Genomic DNA, 21504 nt, shown 5'->3' on the forward strand with positions numbered 1-21504 from the left:
CTCTATAAAATTGCACCCTCATAGCATCCCATCCAGCAGAAGGCTGCCCAGATGATGCAGGTGCTCTTGAGTTGCCCATCGCTAGTACCAGTCATGCCCATAGCCCATCCCACATTATAACTAAAATTAAAAATCACAACCCTCCAGCCAGCATGCCAGCCTATACCCCCCTCCCACACACATTCTCTCCCATCAATCCCCGTGTATCCCAGTTATCCAAGAACCATCCCTCCCTTCAGCATGTCCACCAACTGTCCTCCAACACCACTGCCTCCAGTCTTTCCAACCAGACCCATCTCTAGCTAGCTAGCTTACCTCCTTATCCCCAAGGAGCCAGCCCATTCCTACTTCCTGGTTTGCTAACCTCCCCAGCTAGTAAGGGCTCCCCTACCCCCATTAGCCAGTTAGCTTCCCTCAGGGGCAGATGAAGCAAGCCTCGCAGTAGAGCCTCAGCTCTACCGCAAAATACAAAAAAAAAAATAACCATGGCATGCAATAATCAATGAGTATGCAAATACTGCTGTGTTATAATCGTGGCAGTAATGGGCAGCTTATTGATAAATGTTACCTTTCCTGTCAGTGCCTGAGTGGTGACTAGCTCAGGCATTGACAGGAAGGGTAACACTAAAAAAAATAAAGGTGCAAGCATGCTGCGGCATTTTTCCTGTCCTATCCTGACCCCAAAATCACTCAACCCTGTTCCCTCCCACTCTCCTGCCCCCATATAAAATTTTTTTTCCCATGGCACACCCCTCCTCTGACATTACCAGCTCCCTCCCAAACAGTTTCCCTGGTGACTAGTGGCACCCTTCCCCAGTGGCGTACCTAGGGTAGTTGACACCCGGGGCTGGTCATTTTTTAACACCCCCACCCTTTCCAAAATCTAGTACTAGGCATGCCGAGAATACAAAACACTCAGGACCTATAGAGCAATTCTAGCATAGCATAAGCAGTAATTTCTACAAGTCACACAAGGAAAAGGAAAGCATCTTAAACACTACAGTGAGCACTAGAACATCAATTCACCTACTGTAAAACAAAACCAGGCAGAATAACACAGATTGTCCATCTTGCATAGTCAATGCCAACCGAAAGCCATGTCTTTTTCACAAACACAGATACACCCTAATCCACTATAGAATAAGCAATAATAAACTTTCTATTTAGACAAAAATTAAACTGAACTCCCAAGATGCCAGACTCTGCATACAATGCAACACCACAGAAACAGAAAATGTCCCCTAGTACTGTGCAAAACATAAAGACAGCAGATGTAAATTTGAAAAAACTAACAAGTACCAATCACCACTTTACAAATTAACAAATAGAAATAAAACAAATCTAGAAAATAAAATAATACCATTTTATTGGACTAATACATTTAGCTTTCAGAGGCCAAAACATCCTTCCTCAGGTCAATACAGTATAGTGTTGTTACAATATCCTATCCGGACCTGAGGAAGGGGGTTTTGTTCTCCGAAAGTTAGCCAAAATGTATTAAAATTAGTCCAATAAAAAGATTACCTTGTTTACATGTTCTATTATAAACATTAACACAGCTACAATACTACTTTATCCTAAAGCAAAAAAAATAAAAATATATATTTTATTTACAGTTTGTTGTCTCTGGTTTCTGCTTTCCTCATCTTCTTTTCACTGTCTTCCTTCCATCCAGCATCTGTCTTTCTTCTCTCTCTGCCATCCAGTGTCTGCCCTCTCTGCTGTCCCCTCCATCCAATGTCTGCCCTCTCTCCCATCTACATCTGCCCTCTATCTCTGCCCCTTCCATCCACCATCTGCCCCTGTCTGCCCTCTCTCTCTCCCCCTTCCATTCACTCTCTGCCCTTTCTATCGCTTCCATCCACTGTCTGCCCTTTCTCTCTGTCCGCTCAATCCACCATTTGCCCTCCCTCTCCCATCCATCTAGGGTCTGCCCTCCCTCTCACTCCCCCTTCCATCCAGGATCTGTCCCCTCTCTGCCCCTTTTTCCAGCCCCTAGTTCCAGCCCCACTATCCCACCAGTCCCCAGTTTCAGCCCCAGTCCTTGTCTCCCACCAGTCCCGAGCTTTAGCCCCCAGCCACTTCTCCCTGTCCCCTTTTTAGCCCCCAGTTTCAACCCCAGCCCTTTTCTATCACCAGTCCTGAGCTTCAGCCCCAGCCACTTCTCCCTGTCTCCTTTTCAGCCCCCAGTCCCCACAATTTCAGCCCCTGCTGCCTTTCAGCCCCCAGTCCCAGTACTAGCCCCCTTATCCCACCTACCCTCCTTCAGCCCTCAGTTTCAGCCACCTTCATCCACATGCCTTGCCCCCCTTTTCAGCCCGACCCATTCTCCCACCTGACCCAGGCATGCCCCATTTTCCATCATGACCCCTTCTCAGACCCCAGTTCCAGCCCCCTTCTCCCATTTGAGAGCCCCCTCCTCCCATCTGAGAACCCCTTCCCTCCTCCCATCTGAGAACCCCTCCCCACCCCTTCTCCCATCTGAGAACCCCCAGAACACCCCTCTCCTCTCCCATTTGAGAACATCCTCCCCACCCCAGTCCCCTTCTCCCCACCCCAGTCCCCTTCTCCCATCTGGAAACCCCCTCCCCACTCCAGTCCCCTTCTCCCATCTGAAAACCCCCTCCCCTTCTAAGAACCCCCAGAACACCCCTCTCCCATCTGAAAACCCCCTCCCCACCCCAGTCCCCTTCTCCCATCTGGAAACCCCTCCCCACTCCAGTCCCCTTCTCCCATCTGAAAACCCCCTCCCCATCTAAGAACCCCCAGAACACCCCTCTCCCATCTGAGAACCCCCTCCCCACCCGTCCCCTTCTCAGTCCCCTTCTCCCATCTGGAAACCCCCTCCCCACTCCAGTCCCCTTCTCCCATCTGAAAACCCCCTCCCCTTCTAAGAACCCCCAGAACACCCCTCTCCCATCTGAGAACCCCCCTCCCCACCCCAGTCCCCTTCTCCCATCTGGAAACCCCCTCCCCACTCCAGTCCCCTTCTCCCATCTGAAAACCCCCTCCCCATCTAAGAACCCCCAGAACACCCCTCTCCCATCTGAGACCCCCCTCCCCACTCAGTTCCCTTCTCCCATATGAAAACCCCCTCCCCATGTGAGAACCCCCACAATACCCCTCTCCCATCTGAGGACCCCGACCCGACTCTCCTGCTCCCACCCTACCTTAAAAAAAATTATTTTGAAGCGTCGTTGCAGGCAGCGCCTCGCGTCTGCCCTGCAGAAGTAAATCTCTTCGCTTCGAAGTTCGTCGTCGTCGGGCCTCACTATGTCCCGCCCTCGCAGAAATAGGAAGTTTTCTCAGAGGAGGGCGGGACATAGTGAGGCCCGACGACGACGAACTTTGAAGCAAAGAGATTTACTTCTGCAGGGCAGATGCGAGGCGCTGCCTGCAACGACGCTTAAAAAAAAAATTTTTAAAGGTAGGGTGGGAGCAGCGGGAGCGAAGCGGATCACCCCCCCACCCACTGACACCCGGGGCGGACTGCCCCCACCGCCCCCCCCTTGGTACGCCACTGCCCTTCCCTCCCCTGCCTACCTAGAATTTAAAAACAAGAAGTCCCTGATGGCTAGTGACACTCCCCCATCTGACTCAATCCTTCCCTCACCTAGGCCCCTACCCCCCATTCCACCCAGTATCTCTTGATAGGGCAAGAGCAATGCCCACTTGCTCTCGCCGCAGGCACCATGATTTTCAACATGGAAGGGCCTTGCCCACCTGGTGCATTCTAGGATGCACTAGGCGGAGCTAGGTCTGCCATATAAGGAAATTCTTGGCAGGTGGAGGGAGGGAGGGGTGCCACTAGACATCAGGGAAAGTGTTGGTGGGAGAGAGGGGTTGGTCATAAGGGAGGGGCCACAGGAACTATTTTTAATATTATGGCGGGGTGGGTGGGAGGGAACTGGGTACAATGATGTGTGGGAGGGGGAGGGATGGGAAGGTGCTAGAGTGGGGCAGAGGGGAAAGAGATGGAATTGATGCTGACTTCAGGGCTCTATGGCAGCCTCAGACCTGGCGGTAGATTTCTGGCATTGAGCCCCCATGGCAGATATCAGTGCACAGTTTTGCATGCTGTGGTGTAGCTTAATCAGCTATTATGCTGGGTGTTGATGTCTGCTGCTTAATACTATTATATATTTCATCACCATGTAACACCTAATCCTCTGTAACCAAATGTATATTCTCTTCTACTTCCATTATCCATGATGAATTGTAAGCCACATTGAGCCTGCAAAGAGGTGGGATAATGTGGGATACAAATGCAATAAATAAATAAATATAAATAAATAAATACTGTAGCAGTGCAGAAGCCCTTTCAGCATACAGTGGCCATTAACAAGCAGATAAACTGCTCCTTAAGGCCTATGGTAGTTTTCTGCATCTGCCCCTCAGTCCCCAAATATTAAGCCTTATCTCTCTTATTTCCTAGCTAATCAGCCTCTCTATGCTCACTATCTAGCAAAGTCCCACCTGCTAGCCAGTTAGCTATCAGAAAGAGCTCCACCAGGACAAAGTAGACATTCCTGAGATGCCTGTCCTTTAGAACCAATCCTGCCCATAGATCCCCCACTATAATTAAATTCAGTAATCACATCCCCCCACCAGCCAGCTGCCTGCCCCCCCCCCCACTTCCCAGATAATCTGAACACCAACCTCTCAGATTGATAGCCAATCCCCATTTCTCCTGCTAAACTGTATTTGTGCCCTGCAGCACATAGTTTTAAATCCTCCGCATCCCCAACAATTTTAGTTTCTCCCCACAGGATTTGACTGCTTTCCACTTTTACTTCCTGGTTGCCTATAGCTGAGCCAAAAGGGGTACTCCTGGCCACCTGTCTTCTGCAGCCAATCAGATTAGCCTAAGGAAGTTCTGCAAACCACTTCCTGCTGCCTTGCTGAATGAATAGGAGCCAGAGCAGATTGGTGGGGGAAGACTTTGCTTGCATGCAATTCCTACCTTGTGGAATGGGGAAGGGGAGAGAGAGAGAAGTACCTGCTGGCCTATGCTGAGCAGAAGTCTTCTTTAATTTTTAAGTTGGGGCCACTTTGGATCCAAATGAGCTGATGGAGAGCCACCAGATATCTTCCTATATGAGGCTGTGACATTGCCAACCAGTGTGTGTTAATGACATCCGTCTCTTTTAGCCCGTCTTCAAACTTTTCAATGGTGGCATGTTCAAGGAGGTGTGCATTTTCAAATGCTTTCTCCTTGACTATTGAAAAATGCCTTGTCCTTCAAGCATGTGGCTCTTCCTACCATCCACTTCCCCCTTTTTGTCCTGAGCTTGGTTGGAGAGGCAGACAGTAGCAAAATAAAATCCAGAATGAAAATGGGGTTGACCCTGTAGGTCTCTAGGGACTCCCATTGGCCCCCGGGCCTTGCATTGAAGAGCACTGCTAAGAGGCAGAGAGAATGTTTATAAGGGAGCAGATGATGGGGACACTTAGAGAGGAGAAAAGGGGGAAGGCATGGGAAGTGGCAGGATGCAGAGGCTGGAAAAGGGTGGGAAGAGGATGGAGGCAGATACTGGCGGAAGGAGGAACATATGCCAGGTGGGGTAAAATGAGGCAGAGGGCAAAAGCTTGGGAAAAGGATAGAAAGACAAGGCAAGAAGGAAGAGAGATGGGGAAGAGGTATGGAGATGGGGAGATGAAAGGGGCAAATAATGGGAAAGGGAGAAAAGAGATGAGGCAGATGATGGAGAATGAGGAAATAAGTTGGAGCAGCAGCTGGGGAAGAAAGTGGAAAGAGGAAGGAAGCAGATGCTGAGGAAGGAGAAAGACAGGCAGATGCTGTAGGAAGAAGAGAGAGGTATGAGGCAGAAATTGGAGAAGGCAATGAGATAGACAGATGTTGGAGAGGAGAGGGAAAAGAAGCAGACATATGCTGAAGAATGGGGAGAAGGGGTAGGAAAGAGGAGGGAAGATAGGGCAGATGCTAGGGAAGGGTAAAGAGCAAGGGTTTTATGGGTTTGGAGAAGGAGAATGAAATGGAGGATTGGTGAAGGCAAGGGGTAAGAGATGGAAAAGGAATAGGGCAGCACTTTAGTCACTGATAACTCTGTGATTAATGCATTAAATCATTAATTGTGATTTTAAAAAACTAATCACATTGCAGTGTCTCCTGTCTCCTCCAAGCATCTCTTCTGCTCTCTTCCACTCCCAACTCCTGTTTTCAGTGCAGTCTGATATCTGCCCCCCATCCACGATTCAACACCACCCTCTCCCCCTACGTCAGTCTACCTTAAAGGTGGTCTGTTGATCCTCGCCAGCGACAATGTTGCACATATGTTTTCTGATGCCTGGTCTGAAGCTTTGCCTCTGACCTGTCTCGTCCAGGCAGAAATGAAGTGATGTTGGAGGAGGCCACAGGCAGTATATGTGCAACGCTGCCAATCCCAGGACCAGCAGAAGACCACCTTTAAGGTAGACCAGCAGGAGTATTAAAAAAAGGGGGGGGGCGGGGGGGAGGCAGATTTTGAATCCTGGGTGGGGGGAGAAGTCTCAGCTGCAGACCTCCGAGCAGAACTGAAGGGGTCATCGATGGAAGCAATGACCGAGGCAGTGAGCTCCAGAAGCCACGCAAAGTGCTTGGTGCTGTTCATGGGGGTGGAGGGAGGGGGAAGAAAGAAGAAAGAGAGAGAGAGATAATGAACACCAGGAAAGAAGTAGAGATAATGGACCTCAGGGAAGAGGAGTGGGAGGGAAAGTTGAGAAAAGGACAGATGTTGGATCTGACGGTGGGAAGGAGGGAGATTATCAGTCCTTTAGGGAAGGGAAGGGGGGTTGGGATTTGATATACCACCTTTCTGTGGTTTCAATCAAAGCGGTTTACATACAGGTACATATTTTGTATCTGGAGCAATGGAGGGTTAAGTGATTTGCCCAGAGTCACAAGGAGCTGCAGTGGGAAATAAATACATAAAATACCTTTAATTGTGTGATTAATCCTAATTTTAAAACATTTTAATCGCACAATTAATCGAGATTAAAAATCTTAATTGAAGTGTAGCCCTAGAAAGGAGGCATTGTAGGGATGAAAGATAATGTGAAGACTCAAGAATAGGAGGAGGCAGCGGGGTTGAATAATTGAGGAGATGAGACATGTGAGAAGAGATGGCAATGAAGTGAGCAAAGGTGGAAGCTGAGGAGAGAGAGATGATGGGAAGACGAGAGAATAGAGAAAGATGGTAGGGTCCCTCATGATGACAGCATGGCATTGCTATAATAGAAAAAGCAAACCGACAGGAATAGAAACATCACACTATGGGGCCCACACCCTCCCTCACACATCCCTACAAAAAAAGTCTACCAACTCATCATCTAGCCAGCCATCCCCTTGTCCTAGCTCTCCATCCTCTCTCACCCCATCCTCCCAGAGGGCCCGCCAGCCTCCACCATTCTAACAGTTTTCAGTTGGTTTGTGAAACCCTCACCTACACTTTTTACTACCAGTACTGATCCCTTCTCACACCATGTTGGCCTCAGAGTCTCATGAGAACAGTATGGGAGTCTGGGCATTGGATGGCTGAAACTCACTGAAAGGATAATTCTATAACAGGGTGCCTGTAAATAGGAATCTAGAGGGCACCTGGTAGGAGCCTATTCTATAAAGGAAAATAGGTGCCTTCTTTCCATTATAGAATACTAGCATAACAGCAAAAATATGTGCACTCACACTAGCCGTAGAGCTATGTGAGATATACACATATTTACAGAATAGCACATATGCAGAATCTGGGCATTTATGCACATATGAGCATATATGCTACTATTCTAATGCTTATCAGCATGTGACTATTAGCACATACTTCATAGTCTTACCCTCTAAGTGCTGGGTAGTGCCAGAAGGGAGCAGCTGTTCTATAGGCTGTGGGCTAGGAATAATTTGAGGTAATAGCACACAGATGAAAGACACACACTCTATGTGCCAGTGTCTGATGACACCCTTGCATTCGTTCCTGGAGAACATGCAATGACAGAATTCCAGTTGACTTACACTTAAGATAAATTATCTTTGGCTCATTGGAAGCTTCTAAGAGCTGTTGTCTGCTTCTACATACTTCTTATGGGAGCAGGGAGGCTCAAAGGTGAAGAACAGAAGCTATGCACTTTGCTCTATGTTTTGTACCATATCACCCTGGCAATTTATCCTTGGATTGAATTTTAAGACTGATGTATTAAACTGTGGGGTGCAGGACTGAATCTAGAATTAAACGTAGCAAAAAAATGTGAAAGAAAAAAGGAAAGCTGAATTTCATATTTTAAGGAAATTAGACAAATAAAATAGTGCAGTTTCTGTTCTATGCTTTTTTCAGATTAACACAAAGGGGATGATTTAGAGGGGCATAATCGAAAGGGACGCCTAAGTTTTGCTGAGGACGTCCTCACAAAACATCCCGATGGAGGGGTGGGGAAACCCGTATTATCAAAACAAGATGGACATCCATCTTTCATTTCGATAATACGGTCGGGGACGCCCAAATCTGGAAATTTAGGTTGACCTTAGAGATGGTCGTCTCTAGACTTGGTCGTTTCTGATTTTTGATGATAATGGAAACCAAGGATGCCCATCTCAGAAACGACCAAATGCAAACCCTTTGGTCGTGGGAGGAGCTAGCATTCATAGTGCACAAGTGTAACAGGTAGGGGGGGGGATGAGCCTGGGTCTGCCTGCCTGAAGTGCACTGCACCCACTGAAACTGCTCCAGGGACCTGCATACTGCTGTGATGGAGCTGAGTATGACATCTGAGGCTGGCAAAAAATATTTTGAAAGATGTTTTTTGACGGTGGGAGGGGGTTAGTGACCACTGGGGGAGTAAGTGGAGGTCATCCCCGATTCTCTTCGGTGGTCATCAGGTCAGTTCGGGCAACATTTTGTGTCTTGGTCGTAAGAAAAACAGGACCAGGTAAAGTCGTCCAAGTGCTCGTCAGGGACGCCCTTTTTTTTCCATTATGGGTCGAGGACGTCCATGTGTTAGGCACACCCAAGTCTCGCCTTCGCTATGTCTCCGACATGCCCCCTCGAACTTTGGTCATCCCCGTGATGGAAAGCAGTTGGGGACGCCCAAAATCGGCTTTCGATTATACCGATTTGGGTGACCCTGTGAGAAGGATGCCCATCTTCCGATTTGTGTCGAAAGATGGGCGTCCTTCTCTTTCGAAAATGAGCCTGATAGTAAGGCACATTAAAACTAAGTAAAAACTGCGACTGCAACACCAATTTACTGAAGAATGTTTTCATTTTTTTAATTTTATTTTTCTTGCAATGACAAAAATACAGAGTCACAAAATTTAACAGTTCTGCAAAATATTAAGAAAAAACAAGGTCACAGATAAGGTTCTGTTCCATCACGAGAGGCAACACACCATCTAAAGCAGAATATAGAATGAGTCATGCCACATACATTCTTAAGCAATCAATCAACCTGATAGGCAGCTTCTTCAGATCATTTTTAACATGGATGCATTATCAGTAGGGCTGTAGGAAAATTAAAAATGTTAATCATGATTAATTGCATTATGCAGCAATTATTAATCACGATTAACATCTAAACTTTTTTGGGATGGTTAGCTTGCGCAGCTCCCCCCTTCCCCGTGGCATTCAACCTTGGTACTCATGTGAGTTGCTGGTATTTACATTCCCCCTGAATCTCCAAGAGGTCTCTCCGTGCATCGGTTGGGCAAAGGAGCACATGAGATCATCATACATCATAGTACTGGCTGCATTAGCATGGCAGAATGGTGGAGCATTCCCTTGTCCCCCATGTTCCGTTCAATGGCATCTGGTGGGGTGCACAAGGTGATCAGTCTGAAGGGGCCATTGATAATTTCGGGGGGGGGGGGAGGAGGGCGGATGGGGAAATCAAAGGAAGTCTCTACTGACTTTGAAGGGTGGCTGGGGGATAATTAAGGCCTACATTGAGCCTTTTCTTGAACATGGGGGTCTAAGACAATAACTTCTTCTGAGAGGAGTTAAAGTGGCTTAAATTGATTTGCAGTAATCAATAGATTACTGTTTTGCAGCTTATGTAAATATTTCTCATTGTAAGCCTGGAAAGTTTGCATTGATAGTAATTTTTAAGGCTTTAAAACCTGTAATAGACCCCAAAATGAGAAACCACTTTCCTACATCTGGCCCTGCATCAGTCTATGCAGTTAAATGACATTAGACCTACACAGTAATATTTCCCAGTGATTTCTGTATTGTAATAAAAATACTTGAATTCAGCAGTTTTTCTTTTTAATCTGTAATGTTACAGGAAGCATGCTAGAGGAGAAGGTCACTAACAGCGTTTGTTTGCGTGGTTATTTTAAGAGCACTTCTATAAACCAGGCACTGACATTTATGCATGTGTGATGCATGTAAATGTTTATAATGATGACATATATGTGTACATATTGTGACAAAGCTAGCACGTGGGGCCCCACAAAGAAGCAGCTAATCCCTGAACTACGGTTCCCAGAAGCCCTTGCAAGCAGGAGAGAGAGGGTAGCCCCAAAAGGGTGGAACGGATTTCCAACCCCAGCAGGGGGAGCAGTGACTCAGTGCTAGGGGAGCCAGATACTCCCCCACTAGAGGGAGAAGGGGAGGTGAAGCTCAGTCCCTTAGCTGCATCGCCAGTATATAATTCCCTCCAGCTGTGAGAGGAGGGAGAGATTTCTGGGTGGCTCCCAGCCACCAAGAGGGAGAGGAAATGGATTGAGAGAGTAAGCTGCCATGGAGTAGGTGGAGGATGGAAAGGGCCTGCCACTGGAGCTTCCCTGGGGGGGGGGGGAGAGTAAGCTGCCATGGAGTGTGAGAATGTAAAGGTAGCCCTGTCCAGCACATGAAGGCAGTGTGAGAGGCCACAGGGGTGTGGTGCTGTGAGGTAGGAGAAAAGCTGCCAGCCCTGTTTGGTACAGGGTCTTCCTGGGTGCTGTGAAGAGGACAGGGGCATTAAGTAGTGGTTTCCTTTGAAAAGACTGTTTGTGAAAGGGCTGAATTATTGGGATGTATAGAACAGCAGGCTGAACTTTGAGCCCTTCTGAGGGAGAGGGGAGGTACAGGTAGTGCAAAGGAAGTGGGCCTGAACTGTTAAGGAACTGAATGTTGGCTGGAATTGTGAACCCGGCCTGAACCCTGTTTGTGAACTGCATTTCAGTTTTGAGAGTGGAACTGAATTGAGAATGAAGCACTTTGGTCTTAAGTCTGTATGAAAGTCTGGTTCTTTGCTGGAAACCTGTGAACCTAACAGGGCTGCTGGCCCCAACCCAGAGTGGAGGAAGCGGAACCCCTTTACAATATGCATGTAAATACCAGTATTCTGTCTATGTACTTAATTTACATTGTGAGCAGGGCATAGACAAGGTGGGGAGTAGGTGGGGCTCCCACTTACATGTGTTGACTAGAGAATACTGTATGTTACATGTGTCTTTTGCCACATTTAGGCACCTGCACTTATGCCAGCTCTATGTTAGGGGCATCAATAAGGCTTACATTAGTGTTATGTAATAGAACTGAGGTGCCTTGGTTCCATTATAGAATAAGCTCCTCCCTTGCAGCCTTCAGGTGCCTAAATGGAAGCTCCCAACCACAGAATTATTTATTTAGACTTTGCTCACACCTTTTTCAGTAGTAGTTTAAGGTGAGTTACATTCAGGTACTCTGGATATTTCTCTGTTCCAGGAGGGCTCACAATCTAAGTTTGTACCTGAGGCAATGGAGGGTTAAGTGACTTGCCCAAGATCACAAGGAGCAGTAGTGGGATTTGAACTGGCCACCTCTGGATTGCAAGACCAGTGTTTGAACCACTAGGCCACTCCTCCACTCCCTTTTATGTATGAAGGGTGGGGGAACGGCTATATTTGGCTACTCTGCCCAGGGACAGTAGGACAAAGAGTTTGTGGGAACAGCCAACCAGCACAGCAGGGGCCTTATGGAGGAAATAAGAGCCAGAAAGAGGTAGGTGGGACACAGTTCAAATCCCAGTTGAATAGAGCAGTGCCTGCTCTTCCAGTCCAAGTAAGAAAGATGGTAACAATACCTGAAGCTTTTGGAGTTTGATCTGAAAATTCAATGAAATCTCCAGAGACAGCGGAAACCTCTGGCTGCCAGCTGTTTCCTTCCTATTCCCCATGGGCTGCCTTGGACAAGGCAAAGACAACAGACAGAAAGGGGCTGAATTACAGTGCAGTGCATCTATTCTGTTCTCTGCTCTGTATGCTTTAGTCTCCCCCCTCTGTGACAAAAGGAGAAGTGGGGTGGAAAAGGTTGAATTATTATTATTAGCATTTGTATAGCGCTACCAGACGCACGCAGTGCTGAACACCTGATACAAAGAGACAGTCCCTGCTCAAAAGAGCTTACAATCTAAATAATACAGACAGTTATGGGAGAGGGAAGTAATGGGTGAGAAGGGAGGAAGGAACAAGGGGAGGGCAATTGTGGCTAGGAGCTAAAAGCAGTAGTGAAAAGGTGGGTTTTCAGCATAGATTTGAAAACAGGTAGAGATGGAGCTAGACGTATAGGTGCAGGAAGTCTATTCCAGGCATAAGGTGCCGCGAGAGAAAAGGAGCGAAGCCTGGAGTTAGCAGTGGAGGAGAAGGAGGACGACAAGAGAGACTTGTCCAGTGAGTGGAGTTCACAGGGAGGAATGTAGGGAGAGATGAGAGTGGAGAGGTAATGGGGGGCTGCAGAGTGGATGCATTTAAAGGTCAGTACGAGAAGTTTAAACTGAATGCGGAAGCGGACAAGGAGCCAGTGAAGTGACTTGAGGAGCGGGCTAGTGTGGGTATAACGATTCTGGCGGAAAACAAGTCGTGCCGCAGAATTTTGGACATATTGGAGAGGAGAGAGATGGCTGAGCAGAAGACCATTAAGGCATAGAATGTCCCTTCAATGCTCAGTATTCTTCAAAGCCAACCTCACCTTTTCTCTCCTGATCCTGGAAACTGTCCAAAACGGGTGGGCCTGGAGCAGAAAGCAGAGGGTCTCTGCTGAACGTGTCCATGCTTAGAAAGAGGGCAAATGCTGGGATTAAGGCAGAAGGGTGCCAAGGGCAAATTGTGTATGTTTGAATTGTAAGTCGCTTAGATTTTTTAGGCGGGTCATACATTTTAAAAATAAATACTGAGGCCTGAGAAGGGAAAGGGTACTAGGTTTGGTTCCAGAGGAAGCAGGAGATTTGCTGGTGTTATAAGAGCAGGAATACAGGCAGTGGCAGAAAAAATGTTGATACACATTCCCACCCCACTAATCCATACCAAATAGCAGGGTGGCCATGCCTCAAAAAATTCATAGGTATAGTAAATGAAGGTGAGAAGTTTGGTTATCACAGCTGAATGGCGTCCTATGGACACAAAAAAGGGGAGGGGTGGGCATAACTTGAATGTCAGGCACCATCAAGTATGGGGAGCTACTGGTTCATTTTATATTGTGAGAATCAGAGAGGCCACAGAGCCCAGAATGCAGGGGGGGGGGGGGGGAGAGGGAGAGAAAAGCCAGAGTGGAAAAACTACAGATCCCAGAATGCATTGCGGGAGGGGAGGCGGCAGGAGCGTAGAGAACACAGATTTCAGACTGCCTGGAAGAATAAGAGAGATGAGGACAAACGAGTACCTGAGCAGCAGGAGAGGAAAGGAGAGGGGGCTGATTGGGAGATGGAATCAGCTGAGGAAAGGGTGGAATACCTGAGGGAGGGGGTGGAGAATGAGGGGATGGAATGGGAGGAGTTGGAGCAAGTAGGAGGAGAAGGTGTGGAAGAGGAAATGGAGGTGGGGGAGGAAGTGGCTGGAGAAGAAGAGTGACTTCTAGAGGAGCCCAAAAGAATCAAGAATGGAATGATAGTCAGGAGAGATCTGGTGGGTGGATGTCAAGAGGTAAAGTGTTGACAAATGAGGGTGGTGGATCTTTAAAGCCTGGCTAAGCTGGGCTGTGTTTAAAGCCTAGCTAAATTGAACTGTTTTGAGGCCTTGCTGAAGAGGGCGGTGTGGGAAAGCCTGGCTAGCCGAACTGTGTTTGAAGCCTGGCTAGCAGAACTGTGTTTAAAGCCTGACTAGCTGAACTTTGTTGGAAAGCCTGGCTAGCAGAACTGTGTTTAAAGTCTGACTAGCTGAACTTTGTTTAAAAGACTGGCAAGCTGAACTGTGTTGCACCGCCTTGCTAGCGGAACTGTGAGAGCGAACTGCACTGACGAGTGTGGAGTCGGAAGCAGACAGCACGGATAAGGGAGAGAGACAATTACACGGCCGAATGGAGTGGCTGACAATATATATTAAATAATTAAAAGACCACAGTAGGGGGTGGTCTGGGGAAGACCCTGAAAACCTGAGGTGAAGACAGACAACACAATCTGGCTGCTGCTAAGTGCCTCTGATGACTTCATTCACAGGGTAGAATGATGAGGACCAACTGCCTCAGAACAGATTTTAGTTAGCTTGCTGCAAAGGCATTATCCGTTTTGCTTGTGGGAAGTGGACAAAACAGTTATATTTATAGAAAAAGTAGAATTTGATATATCTGTGTAATAAAGCTGTGGCTATTTGATCGACTGTGTTTTCTTGTGAGGGGTTTAGGGGGTGGGTAGGATCCATAGTGTCATGATATGTGGTGCGACCCTGTTATACTGAGAGAGTATAAAAGGTGTTTCCTCACACTCCCAGAAAAATAAATAGAGCATGATAGAACCAGATAATCTGTTTCTTGTAGCAAAGATTTCTAGAAGGAAATATGGTTCCTCACAAGAAGGATTAGCCTAATGGCTAGAACAGTGAATAGAGACCCTGGGGAACTGGGTTTGTTTCCCGATGTGGCTCCTTGTGATCCTGAGCAAGTCAGGTTCAGGTTTATTTCATTTGATTAACCGTTTAAGGGACTCCATCAAAGCAGAGTACAATAAGCAATATAAAACATAGGATTCAGATTGTCCAAAAGGAACTCCAGCATTATAACAGAAAACATACTGCTTACCTGCTATGCCTCCAGACCATGGCGCATAACCCCATCCATTCTGAACATGCCAGCTACACAAGCAACAGTTGGAGGGGGATCTGACCTCGCAGCCCGCCTTGTGATAGCAGTCTAATGGAAAAAAACCGGAAACCCCCACTATAGAACAATGGACAAGGAAAGTAAGACATATACAAACATGGAGAAAGCCGCAGCCAGATTCCAAGACAAGGCTGACAACTTAAACAGTGTGTGTGGTACCCCCACACTGCACTTCAAGAGAAGACTGCACAGCAGAATTCAAACTGAGGGGGTCTTTTACTAAAGCTTAACTCAAGTTATCTGCAGCAGGGCCCATGGGAATAAAATGGGCCCTGCTGCAGATAACTCAAGCTAAGCTTTAGTAAAAGGACCCCTAAGGTCTCAAAACCAAATAAATGGAACTATAACAATAAAAAGTATCCCCCCAGAGACAGTCCCCTCTTGAACCCCTCACTCTTCCCCTCTCCCTGGTCATGCTAACACAACACCAAGGTGGAACAACAAGAGTCAACCACCAGCAGAACTGATCATTTTTGTTTGCTAGAATGTTTGGATTTTAATGTTGGTGGAGGGTAGAGTAGAAAAGAAATGTTTAGAAGCAAAATTTACACTAATCACAATTAACAAATCAGGGCGTGACAGTAACATTTCTAGAAAACAAGACTTGCAGGGAATTCTTTTGTAAACACAGAAACTTACTGACTTTAAGACTGTAACCTGCATAGGCTGTTATGCTACAAACTTTCTAATAAAAACAATTTAAAAAAATCTACATCAAACACCTCCCAAAAAAAGATGCATTTTTAATAGCTTCTTAAAAGAAGACAAGGAAAATTCCATATGCAAAAAAACTGGAAGCGGGCTCCAGAGCATAGGAACTATCACGCTAAACATTGAATTTCGAAAGGTAACCAAAGAGATTTGGCAAAAGGATGAAACCAACAACTGACGTTGCTGAGCAGACCAAAGAGACCGAGAAGGTGTGTAGGGAATCAGAAATTGAGACAAAAACAAGGGAGATCCAACATCTAGAAGTTTGTGCACCAAGACCAATATCTTAAAATTTATATGAAATGTAACTGGTAGCCAATGCTTGGCCTGTAAAAGAGGGGTGACGGTAGTTACTTGCCTCAAAGAACAGTTTCATAGTATTCTGCTCCATTGGAGCCACCCTTTGGCAAAGACCCATAAACAGAGAATTACAATAATCTGAGTGAGTACCAATGTATGCAGATTAATTTGGAGGGTCCCTTTTTCTAATAGGCATTGAACTGAACCGATCTGCCGTAGTTTGAAAAAACATTTACACACTACTGCTGATATATGAGGGTGGAAAAGTAGAATCGAGCAGTATGCCCAGTACCCTAATTTCATTACTAAATGGAATCGGAACACCCCAAATAGACAAAGATGATGAGCTCATAGACTGTCTATTCTTGCAGAAGAAAACAGATTTTGTTTTTTGCATATTTAATTGCATCTTGTAAACTTGAAGCCAGTGGGCTACTTTACTCTCCAATGACCTATTACTGGCTAAATCCAGAGGTCAATATTCCATCCTCATTCTTCTTGATCTTTCCGCTGCTTTTGACACTGTCGATCACAGCATACTTCTCGATACCCTGTCCTCACTTGGATTCCAGGGCTCTGTCCTTTCCTGGTTCTCTTCCTACCTCTCCCTCCGCACCTTTAGTGTTCACTCTGGTGGATCCTCTTCTACTTCTATCCCTCTGCCTGTCGGCGTACCTCAGGGTTCTGTTCTTGGTCCCCTCCTCTTTTCTATCTACACTTCTTCCCTTGGTTCATTAATCTCATCCCATGGCTTTTCCTACCATCTCTATGCTGATGACTCCCAAATCTACCTTTCTACCCCTGATATCTCACCTTGCATCCAAACCAAAGTTTCAGCGTGCTTGTCTGACATTGCTGTCTGGATGTCTCAACGCCACCTGAAATTAAACATGACCAAAACCGAGCTTCTCATTTTCCCCCCCAAACCCACCTCCCCACTCCCCCCATTTTCTATTTCTGTTGATGGCTCTCTCATTCTTCCTGTCTCCTCAGCTCGAAACTTTGGGGTCATCTTTGACTCTTCTCTGCTCATATCCAGCAGATCGCCAAGACCTGTCGTTTCTTTCTTTACAACATCCGTAAAATCCGCCCCTTTCTTTCTGAGCACTCTACCAAAACCCTCATCCACACCCTTGTCACCTCTCGTTTAGACTATTGCAATCTGCTTCTTGCTGGCCTCCCACTTAGTCACCTCTCCCCTCTCCAATCGGTTCAAAACTCTGCTGCCCGTCTCGTCTTCCGCCAGGGTCACTTTACTCATACTACCCCTCTTCTCAAGTCGCTTCACTGGCTCCCTATCCGTTTTCGCATCCTGTTCAAACTTCTTCTACTAACTTATAAATGTACTCACTCTGCTGCTCCCCAGTATCTCTCCACACTCGTCCTTCCCTACACCCCTTCCCGTGCACTCCGCTCCATGGATAAATCCTTCTTATCTGTTCCCTTCTCCACTACTGCCAACTCCAGACTTCGCGCCTTCTGTCTTGCTGCACCCTACGCCTGGAATAAACTTCCTGAGCCCCTACGTCTTGCCCCATCCTTGGCCACCTTTAAATCTAGACTGAAAGCCCACCTCTTTAACATTGCTTTTGACTCGTAACCACTCGCCTCCACCTACCCTCCTCTCCTCCTTCCTGTACACATTAATTGATTTGATTTGCTTACTTTATTTTTTTTGTCTATTAGATTGTAAGCTCTTTGAGCAGGGACTGTCTTTCTTCTATGTTTGTGCAGCGCTGCGTACGCCTTGTAGCGCTATAGAAATGCTAAATAGTAGTAGTAGTAGTAGTAGTAGAAAGATGAGAACTCAACAGAGACAATGACTGAGTATCAAACGTCAAAGGTGGCCAAAATTTAATGTGATCTGCATATGTGTATAAGGAATCAATCCCAATGGCTGAATCAATACTGCCAGTGATGCCATGATGTTAAATAGCGTCGATCCAAGCAGAGACCACTGGGGCACTTGGAAGAAAAAAGGCAGAAGAATATTGTATGCCCCAAAGCACTCAATAAGCTTTGTCACATAGATAAGATTTAAACCTTCCATTGTCCCAGATATAAAAACACTTACCCCCCCCCCCCCCCCCTTTAACAAAGCTGCACTTGCAGCTACCAGTGCGGTAATGCCGACACACCCCATTCAAAGTTACCATGCAGCAGCCACTAGCATGGCTTTGTAAAAGGGGGGCTAGATTATGAGCCCACTAGGAACAGAGAAAGTACCTGCATCTAAAACTGCTTTGGTTGTACCACAGAAAGGTGATATATCAAATGCATGACCTTTTATTTCCTTGGGGTTTGGTGAGTTGACAGAGAGATGTGATTGTGAGGATGCATTGACTCTTGCACAGATGCTGAGAAATTGTCCTCAGATCTGCAGGTGGGAATTTCCCAAAGGGCATTGACCCAGAGTGTATATGGCCCTGCTTGTCTTATGTCTTTGGAAAAAATGTTACTGTAGCTGACCTTTATTTCTGGTCATGTATATTTGCCCTGCCCCCCCCCCCCCCCCCTTCAAGTTGCATTTGCAGTGTTTGCTTCCATCTCATTCAATATTTAAAATCTAATGTGACAGCAGGAGCATTTTCAGCTCTGATCCCCGCAATAAGCTGAACCCGGCTGTGACTAGTATATGCCCTGGAGGCGGACACTTCAGGCTATTTTGTCTGCAAGAGCAGTACAGGTTCACTGTCTGTATTTTTGCTGTAACAAATACAATATTACTTCATAATTATCATTCCAGATACCTTAAAGGAGAATTTTGCATCATGAAAACACAGTTGTTTCACTGGTCTTTGTTCCTCGTTATTCACAGCAATGAAGTAGACTAGATGTACATTAGCTGGTTGAAGCAGCTTTGTCCTCAAGGACCAATTAAATAATTTTGAACTGCTTGTGCTCCATCCACCTGGAATGTTTAGTTAATCCGCGGCTTTCAAGATGATCCTCCTGAGCAGGGCTCTAGTACAATTCTAATAGTTCTCTGTTTCAGAAATATATGATGTGGTTTATCATTATCTTTTTTGGCTCTCTCAGTGCCTTTTGGATTATGTAAACATCTTTTATGTATTTGTGTATATATATGTACATATTTTGAAATTCAAAGTAGTTTTTATTTATTATTTATGAATTATTATTTAATTACTTCTTATTGCAGTCCTGTATTACACTTTTCTTATCATTTATTTTATAATCTTTACATGTATTTTTTTGTATTCTTTTGCATTTTTTATATTTTATGATTTATATGTTTATAAAAATATTGTTTTTGTAGACTCCTGATGCAGGCATTTTGACGCCGAAACACAGCTGCTGTGTCGAGCCTTTGGTTTTGTTTCAATAAAGATCACCTTGTTGAGCTGATGTCTCCCTTGGTTTTTTGGAAGAGCCTATCTACCCTATTCCTTGGACTCTCTCTTGTAGATACTTTTAAATCAACCTAAATTTATCACATTGGTTTAAATCGTTGTAGAGATGGGGACTAGAACAAGGTTGGGTAACATGTGGCCTGCCATTGAATTTTATGCAGCCCATGAGACCTTGGAAAGTATATCCAGAAAACATCATTTAAAATACAGTATTTTGGGCAAATAGTATTAGAATAGCCACTCGGCAGTTTTTTTCTATTGTTTTTAGTTACTTTTTTATTTGTATATTTATTTATCACAGAAGGCCTATGGAGCTCTGTGCATTTCTGGTTTTGACCTTATGTAATGTTGCAGCCCGCCAGTGACAGTACTAGCATTCATGAGGCCTTCTGTGTATAAAGGTTGCCCATCCCTGGACAAGAGAGCCTGCCAATGCAAGCCTACTATAAACAAATTAAAAACAGCTAATGGTCATACTCTCTACCCATGCAGATCAAAGCTGAAGAGGCCGGAGCAGATGAACCTCCAGCTAATTTCTTCTGACCAGAAAGTCAGCACAAATCAAAATGAATTAAAGTACAGAGGCATCAGATAATTAATGCAATCAAAGGAGTGACTAGCCTCATGCTGTTGCTCCTATGCATTGGCCCACCTGGGTTCCCTCTACAACAGGCCTGGAGGCATGCGCCCTCAGTTTTCATCAGCCTGCCTAAAATAAGGAGAGGACTTGCAGGATCACCACTTCCAGCAATAGGGACCAGCTTCAGATGGTGAGATAGCTGCCTATTGGAAAGTCTGTGCTTGCTGAAGGGCAAAATGGAACCTGTTTCCTTATTCAGGCAACCTGTTTGCTGCACAGTTTAAACCAGTGGTTCCCAAACCTATCCTGGGAGAACTGCAGCCAGTCAGGTTTTCAGGATATCCACAATGATTATTCATGATTAGATTTGCATGCAGTGGAGGCACTGCATTCAGATCTAACTCATGAGTATTTGTTGTGGATATCCTGAATTCCTGACTGGCTGGGGTTCCACCTGACAGGTTTGGGAACCACTGGTTTAAGTGTGGGCTTGCAAGTAACAGAACACAGAGCACCCTAGGTCAGTGGCTCTCAACCCAGTCCTCAGTTCACACCCAGCCAGTCAGGCTTTTAGGATATCCACAGTGATTAAACATGAGATATAGTTGAATGCTAAGGAGACAGTGCATGCAGATTTATCTCTTGCATATTCATTGTAGATATCCTGAACATCCAACTGGTTGGGTGTGTCCCTAGAGCTGGGTTGAGAAGCACTGCCCTAGGGGCTGATTTATCAAGGTCTTTTTAGGCTTCTGCCCCATGGGGTCTCTAAGCATGCATTATTATTATTATTATTAACATTTGTATAGCGCTACCAGACGCACGCAGCGCTGAACACCTGACACAGAGAGACAGTCCCTGCTCGATAGAGCTTACAATCTAAAAATACAGACAGACAAGACAATTAAGGGCAAGGAAAGTACTGGGTGAGAAGGAACAAGGATAGGGGAATTGAGTAGTGGTTAGGAGCCAAAAGCAGTGGTGAAAAGATGGGTTTTCAGCATAGATTTGAAAACAGGTAGAGATGGAGCTAGGTGTACAGGCTCAGGAAGTCCATTCCAGGCATAAGGTGCCGCGAGGGAAAAGGAACGAAGCCTGGAATTAGCAGTGGAGAAGAAGGGGGACGACAAGAGAGATATGTCCAGCGAGCGGAGATTATGGGGAGGAATGTAGGGAGAGATGAGAGAGGAGAGGTAATGGGGGGGGGGGGGGCTGCAGAATGGATGCATTTAAAGGTCAGTAAGAGAAGTCTGAACTGCATGCGGAAGCGGACAGTGAGCCAGTGAAGTGACTTGAGGAGTGGGCTAGTGTGGGTAAAATGATTTTGGCAGAAAATAAGTTGTGCCACAGAATTTTGGACAGACTGCTGAGCGAAAGACCAGTGAGAAGCAAATTGCAATAATCCAAGCCCCTTATTCCTGTCTAAAATATCCCTCTTAATATTGTCTTTCTGAATTGTTCCCTGGACATTCTGAGCTAAATATTCAGCTGGCAGTACGGCCGC

The sequence above is a fragment of the Microcaecilia unicolor genome, chromosome 1, assembly GCF_901765095.1.
Source record: "Microcaecilia unicolor chromosome 1, aMicUni1.1, whole genome shotgun sequence".
NCBI classification, from domain to species: Eukaryota; Metazoa; Chordata; class Amphibia; order Gymnophiona; family Siphonopidae; genus Microcaecilia; species Microcaecilia unicolor.